The sequence below is a fragment of the Leptopilina heterotoma genome, unplaced genomic scaffold, assembly GCF_015476425.1.
Source record: "Leptopilina heterotoma isolate Lh14 unplaced genomic scaffold, ASM1547642v1 Lhet_74, whole genome shotgun sequence".
Classification (NCBI taxonomy): domain Eukaryota; kingdom Metazoa; phylum Arthropoda; class Insecta; order Hymenoptera; family Figitidae; genus Leptopilina; species Leptopilina heterotoma.
Genome location: NW_025111173.1, coordinates 471,418 through 480,139, shown reverse-complemented (window position 1 = coordinate 480,139; position 8,722 = coordinate 471,418).

Below are 8,722 nucleotides of genomic sequence, written 5' to 3'. Positions count from 1 at the left end.
GCCTTGAATTTTATTATTCATGAAAATAATTGAATTCTTTTAACAAATTTTATTAAAATTTTTAAAAATAATTAAATTCCTGATAAAAATTTTGTTTTTTTTTAAATAATTGAATTTCGGCGAAGAATTTTGAAAAACAATTTTTAAATAAATAAATTCTTACTAAGGATTTTCTTTTTTATGGAAATAATTGAATTCTTACCTAGAATTTGGTTATTTAAAAAAAATTAAATTATTTTTAAGAACTTTATTTTATAGATTTCATTTAATTTCTGCGATGCATTTTATGAAATATTTGAAAATAATTTAATTTCTGCTAAAAATTATGTTATTTTTGAAAATAATTAAAATCATGCCTTGAGTTTTATTGTTTATGAAAATGATTGAATTCTTTTATCAAATTTTGTTAAAATTTTTAAACAATTGAATTTCTGATAAAAGTTTTATTATTCAATAAATATAATTGAATTCTTGTAAAGAATTTTATTAAATTTTTTTTAAATAATTGAATTCTTTCGTGAAATTTCATCAAAATAGTAGATATTGAAAATAATTAAATTTAACTAAAGATTTTCATTATTTGAGATAATAATTGAATTCTTACGAAAACTTTTCTTAAAATTTTTGAAAATAATTGAATAGTTTCAAATTATTAAATTATTTTTATAATTATTAAAATTCATCGCAGAATTTCAATTATTTTTAGTACAATTTTAAATCAATTACGCTAAAAATGCAATTATTCTTAAAATTCTTTCTTACACAATTATGCTTTTTTTATTTAGCGGGTTGCAGCACTGTTTCGATTATTCATTTTTGATATAAAAGCATAATACGCAATCAAACTGCACTAAATCAAATTAACTTCGTAAAATCGTAAAACACGTTTTAATTTAAATGAAACATACAATTAATAGCATAAAACATTAAGTAAAACTGCGCGTAAGATTTAAGTTACAACAATGCAACTAACAAGTTTTAACAAGTCTCAGTGATGTCATACAAATTATTGCATGTTTGCACGGAAACAAAATTTTGTAAAACACCATATAAAACACCATTAAGTCAATAAAAACCTTAAAATATACCCACGAATGCAAGATCTTATCCACAAATTGGAAACTTATGCAATATATAAAGCTTAATGTAATAATTTGCTTGTTATTGTCTCGCGCAGTACCGGGAGGAGCTCGTCACGGGAGCGAGGCGAGCAATAAACAATATATGTTTGCTATTGAACAAATGTCGGGCAGTGGAATTTTTATTCATATTTTTAAACCTATGATTTCAACGTATTTATTTATGTAAAAAAGAAACAATTTTCGCGTGGATAAAGCATAAAAAATGTTAATTGTTTAAAAAAAATAATACAATTTTTCAAAAAAAAAAAATTTTTAAAGTGAAATTATTTTTTTTTGAAAAGTTTCATAAAAATACTACAAAAAACATATAAACAATTTTTTCGTTCGGTCAATAGTATAGGAGATAGAAATTTTTGAAATCTTGCGTTTCGATGAAAATGTTAAACTTTGACACCCTGTAACTAGGCAACCCGTTATTATTAATTAAAGAAATTTGACAAATTTCATCTACTCTATTAGTACAATGTTTATACCAAGTTTCATTAAATTTGATGAAAAAATGTCTAAAGGGGTGCTCACTTGGCGTATTTTGACTCAAGTAGATTTAGCAAAATAATCAGAAAAATCAATAAAAATGAAATTGACCTTTTTAACCCTTTGAGTCATACATTTTTCATTTCATTGAAATCTATTGAAACTGGATACTCGGGGGTTTTTGGGGTCGCTGAATACGAATCTGGCATCAGACTTTCAAAATTCAAAAAGGCGGATCCAATATGGCGGACGCGAATATAAAAAGTTAACAGAATTTGCTTGGAACTCGTTATTCGGGGGTTTTGGGGTCGCTGAATACGAATCTGGCATCAGATTTTCAAAATTCAAAATGGCGGATTTAATATGGCATACGCGAAAATAAAAAATGAACAGAATTTGCTTGGAACTCGTTATTCGGGGGTTTTTGGGGTCGCTGAATACGAATCTGGCATCATATTTTTAAAATTCAAAATGGCGGATCCAATATGGCGGACGCGAAAATAAAAAATAAACAGAATTTGCTTGGAACTCGTTACTCAGGGGTTTTTGGGGTCGGTGAATACGAATCTGGCATCATATTTTCAAAATTCAAAATGGCGGATCCAATATGGCGGACAAACAAACAAATGACAAACGACAAACTTACACGAACGATTCTCTCCACAGGTAAGTACCGACTTTAATCAAACAAATGACAATCGACACAATTAAAACAAACGATTTCCTCCACAGGTGAGTATCGGCTACAATCGTACAAATTACAATCAACAGACTTACACGAACGATTATCTCCACAGGTAAGTACCGACTTTATACAAACAAATGACAAACGACAGGCTTACACGAACGATTCTCTCCACAGGTAAGACCGACTTTAATCAATCAAATAAAAATCGACACAGTTAACACAAACGATTTTCTCCACAGGTGAGTATCGGCTACAATCGGACAAATCACAATCAACAGACTTACACGAACGATTATCTCCACAGGTAAGTACCGACTTCAAACAAACAAATGACAAACGACAGACTAACACGAACAATTCCCTCCAAAGGTAAGTATCAACTTCATTCAAACAAACGACATCCAAGAAACTATTAGGGTCAGAATTTCTCAAACGGATCACTTTAAAAAAAATAATTTTGTTTTTTATCGAAAATAATTTTTTTTTACTCCTCGTAGAGTAAAAAATAGACCCTGAAAATTTTAGAACAAAAAAAAATTTTTTGTGAATGTTATTAACAATTTAGTTTTTTTGTAGTCTTAAATTAAAAAATTTTTTTCTCGTAAACTATTTGACCGATTTAAAAATTACGATATGGGTTTTCTTCGTCATGAAACAGAGTATTTAAAAATAATTTTGGATTTTAAAAAACTTCATTTTTAATAGTTTTTTATATTAATTGTTTATAAAATGTTAATAACAAATTGTGTTCTGCGCCTCAAAAAGAAAAAAAAATTGCCTAGTATTGCCCACATTCCCCTGAAAACAAAACCGTTCTGAAAAAAAATGTACGTTAATTACGAAAAAAGTTATAAAAAAATAACTGTGGCGGTGCACAGCGATTCATGACTCGCAAACATGGCTCTCATGGCACCCGTGAGGCATTATTCCTGAACTGCCCCAAAAATAAAAAAAAGTTCTTAGATTTCCTTTATACTTTGGAAATATGTTACCCTAGTAGGTAACAAAAAACAAAATAAACAAATAACAAAATTGGTTTTTTTGCAGACAAGTTTAAATTTATGTCTAATTTAGTAGAAAACTAATTTACAGCTAAAAATTATCATTAATATTAACAATTATATAAACAATAATCAACTTCCTTTTGTATTTGTAAACATTTTCGTCATTTTTTAAACTTTAAATATTTATATCATATGTACATTCTTTCAAAAACTTGAAAAATTTATTTGCTTAAACAATTACATTTGTTATAAACAAATTTTTCATTTTTTAACAAATAAGTAGCTTTTTTCATCAAACAAAATTTTTTCCTTTTTTTATATTTACTATCATAAAAAAGAACTCCTTAATGAAATGGGAATACTATAAATTATTCATTTAATTCTAACGAACATTATAAGTTAAGAAATATATATATTTTTAATGAAGTAAACCATTATTCAGTTAAAACAGTTTACATCTAAATGCATATAAATAAATATATTTTTTCTGTGAAAAAAGAACAAAGTTAAATATTTGTTAACTTATAATGTTCGTTAGAATTAAATGAATAATTTATAGTATTCCCATTTCATTAAGGAGTTTAATTAAGGAAAAAATTTTGTTTGATGAAAAAAGCTACTTATTTGTTTAAAAATGAAAAATTTGTTTATAACAAATGTAATTGTTTGAGCAAATAAATTTTTTAAGTTTTTGAAAGAATGTACATATGATATAAATATTTAAAGTTTAAAAAATGACGAAAATGTTTACAAATACAAAAGGAAGTTGATTATTGTTTATATAATTCTTAATATTAATGATAATTTTTAACTGTAAATTAGTTTTTTACTAAATTAGACATAAATTTAAACTTGTCTGCAAAAAACCAATTTTTTTTATGAAGAAGGTCCGAAGTAATCTATTTGTTAATTAACATTGTTTGCAACAATTTAAATAAATTGTATTATGCTTTATTAATTGTCCGGTGGTCATACTCGACTAATTTAAATTGATTTCGATCATGTGTAATGGAAAAATAAAAAAATTAACATGATTTTTTCTAAAAATATTGTAATTTGTCAAATTTTTGAGTAACAAGAAAAAAATAAACAATTAAAAATTCAAAATCGACTTTGATGGATTTCTTAGTAATTTTAAATCAAGAACATGAACATCCGATAAAATTTGTAGTTTCTAGACAATTTTCAATAGTAAGTTGAAAAAAAATCCCACTGTTCATCGCGCTGGAGTGCAAAATTGCAAAAAACTATTTATTTAAAAAAATTTTTGCAAAAAAAATTTTTTTTTATTATATAAATAAAATATTTTAAAAGTACACAAAAAAACCTTTCTAAAACACTACTTACTTTTTTTAATTGAATAATTTAAGTAGAAACTACAAATGTTTAAAGAATGCATGTTCGAGTTTAAGCTGAAATTTCAACCCCCCACCCTTTTGATTGGGGTGGGGGGTTGGACCTGTAAATTGGTGTAGTAACTTGTACCTACTAGGGTAACATATTTCCAAAGTATAAAGGAAATCCAAGAACTTTTTTTTATTTTTGGGGCAGTTCAGGAATAATGCCTCACAGGTGCCATGAGAGCCATGTTTGCGAGTCATGAATCGCTGTGCACCGCCACAGTTATTTTTTTATAACTTTTTTCGTAATTAACGTACATTTTTTTTCAAAACGGTTTTGTTTTCAGGGGAATGTGGGCAATACTAGGCAATTTTTTTTTTTTTTTTTGAGGCGCAGAACACAATTTGTTATTAACATTTTATAAACAATTAATATAAAAAACTATTAAAAATGAAGTTTTTTAAAATCCAAAATTATTTTTAAATACTCTGTTTCATGACGAAGAAAACCCATATCGTAATTTTTAAATCGGTCAAATAGTTTACGAGAAAAAAATTTTTTAATTTAAGACTACAAAAAAACTAAATTGTTAATAACATTCACAAAAAATTTTTTTTTGTTCTAAAATTTTCAGGGTCTATTTTTTACTCTACGAGGAGTAAAAAAAAATTATTTTCGATAAAAAACAAAATTATTTTTTTTAAAGTGATCCGTTTGAGAAATTCTGACCCATTACTAACGATTCTCTCAACAGGTTAATATAGCTTTTACGTTGAAAGAAGGTATTTTGTTGAGTAGAAGCAGTATTATTGTATGTGTTTTTTTACATCACATCCTGCATTAAGTTTGACATTTTCAGTTACTTATCGGTTAGCAATTCTTTACTAATATCTACAGTTTGTTCAATTGGATTGTCAAAAATGGTAAATTGTATTCAGTATCAAAAAATTAATTCTTTTTTTATAGACGGAAATACTATGAAGAGGATTTTACGTTAAACGAGTTACCTGACTGTGGATTGTCAGGATTCATTCACTTTTGTTTTTACTCTTTAATTTTATCCGAACGTTTTGAATCTTCTAAGTTTATTAATAAATTTATTAATACTAATGCCAGATTCGTATTCAGCGACCCCAAAAACCCCCAAAAAAACGAGTTCTAAGCAAATTCTGTTCATTTTTTATTTTCGCGTCTGCTATATCGGATCCGCCATTTTCAATTTTGAAACTCTGATGCCAGATTCGTATTCAGCGACCCCAAAAACCCCTGAGTAACCAGTTTCAAGCAAATTCGGTTTATTTTTAATTTTCGCGTCCGCCATATTGGATACGACATTTTGAATTTTGAAACTCTGATGCCAGATTCGTATTCAGCGACCCTAAAAACTCCTGAGTAACCAGTTTTAAGCAAATTCAGTTTATTTTTAATTTTCGTGTCAGCCATATTGGATCCGCCATTTTAAATTTTGAAAATCTGATGCCAGATTGGTATTCAGCGACCCCAAAAACCCCTGAGTAACCAGTTTCAAGCAAATTCAGTTTATTTTTAATTTTTGCGTCCGCCATATTGGATCCGCCATTTTGAATTTGAAAAATCTGATGCTAGATTCGTATTCAGAGACCCCAAAAACCCCTGAGTAATCAGTTTCAAACAAATTCAGTTTATTTTTAATTTTCGCGTCCGCCATATTGGATCCGCCATTTTGAATTTTAAAAATCGGATGCTAGATTCGTATTCAGCGACACCAAAAACCCCCGAGTAACGAGTTTTATGAAAATAGGTTTCAAATTTCATCTGAAATACTTTTATTTTATAAAATATTACAAAAAATTGTTATTTATTATTAAAAATTATAAAAAAAATTTCAAAAAAGTAATTGTAAATGTAGTTTAGGATCTAATTTGGAAAGAAAAAAATTATCATTTCAAAAATTAGTAAGGATAAGTAGAAAATAATTTTTTTCTGAAAAAGAAGCATTATTTTTTGTTATTTATTTGTTTATAATATTTTTATTATTAACAAATTGTGAATCAACAGTTTTCTTAGACTTGTTTAGGTATGAGGAACATGCCCGGAAAAAAAACCCTAAATTTATTAATAAATATGCCATAGAAATACTGAAAACTGAGAAGGAAAAGGTGGGTCGCTGAGAGACCCACTGTGACGCAAAGGGTTGAAACTTGTGTAATAAATTTTTCGCGATAATATGAAAATTTCTCTATCTAAAGGAATCATAATAGAAGCAAAATCAAGCATTGTTGGTTAGTCAAAGAGTATTATAAACGAAATAAAAATTATTTTCTAAAAAGTGCAAAAATCCTATGTTAATTAAATGGGAAAAGTATTGTTATTTAGGCAGGGTTAAACGGCATCTTAAAAATTTTTTCTAGTTTCTAGAATTGTTTTTAGGTCAAAAAGAAACGATTTTGACGATACCCAAATGAAAATAGCTAACTTGGGAAATAACGGACACCCTAATATATATATACTAGGGGGGCTTCGCTCCCCTACGTGCCAACCCCCTATATATCTATTTTATATATTTATTTTAATTTTTATAAATAAAATCCCCATGCAATCTTGAATGCATAGAAGTTGAATGGCTGTTTGTAGGTCAGAGAGGATTCACGTGAACCTGTGAACGGTAAGACAACATCGCCCTTAAAATTAACCTAAATTTTGAGGAGAGAACAGGTCTGAGGGGATTTTTTGACAATTTATAACGTGTAGGTTAAAACTGACCTTACATTTGACGTAAATTTTGAGGAAAAATGGAATTGTTTGTTAATTTTTGACATTTAGGTGAAAACTACACTTAAAATTGACCTACATTTTGTAGGGCAATGACTATTGTATGTCAATTTTTGACGTGTAAATAAAAACTGCCTTTAAAATTGACCTAAATTTTTGAGAGCAGAGATAATTGTTTGTAAATTTTTGACGTGTAGGTCAAAACTGCCCTAAAAATTGACCTAAATTTTTAGGGCAAAATGCACATAGATTTTGACGAAAAGTAACGATCGTTATTGGGCGATCCCATTAGATTCCCTAGTGGGGTCATTCCCTTAAGTCAAAATTTAGGTAAAATTTGAAGAATTTTTCTACCTGTAGGTTAACAATTAGTCAAATTTTCTCAAAATTTTGACCTAGAGTAACGTAGAAAGGGATGAAATCTAGAAACAGCGGCGACAGCGATATATTTTTGTAATACTAGAGGGGCTCCGCCCCCCTGCGCGCTTCGCGCGCCAACCCCCTATTTTTATTTTAAAATTAAGTTTTAAATTAGGAAATAAGTAATAATATTTATTATCAATATTGGTTTTTAGCCAAATTCAGTGAAATTAGTGTATGTTGAAATTATTTGTTTCATTGAATTTGCTTCCAAGATACACTACGGGAAAGTAACCAGTTTCGTATCTCAAAATCTAAATAAAAATTAATTAGTCATGTCTTATGTAAAGATTATATAAAATTCATAAAAATTCTAAAAAGTGATTAAAAAAATAATACTGAATTATATTAATGTTTTATAATCGATACTAACAGAAGAAGGAATTTACTTATAGAAATTTTTATGAAGAAATGATTTTTAAATGATCAGAAATTTTTATTTTTCAAAAAATTTTCTGAACAATTTTTTATTGGAAGAAGAAGAATTAATTTACAGAAATTTTGATTAGGAATGATTTTTAATTGATAAAACATTTTTATTTTTTAAAAATTTTCCCGAAAAATTTTTTTCGGGTTAAAATTAACATTGTTTTTGTAAATTTTTGTAAATTTAAATTAAAATTTATTTTAATTTGTAATATGAAGTGGATTTTAAATAATATGGAAGGTACGAAGAAATCTAATTTAATTTTTGACACTGTTGACATTAATTGTGACATACGATAACGATTCCTTAATGTCCCCCTTAATGTTAAAAAAAGGTTGAATTATATCTAAAGGCCTTTTGATGTGTAGGTTAATAAATAAGGCAAATTTGAAATAAATTTTTACCTAATTTACATTTAGGCTCCTTTACCTTGAAAAAAAGTAAACGTAAAAGTTTTGTAAAGAACGATGCTGAA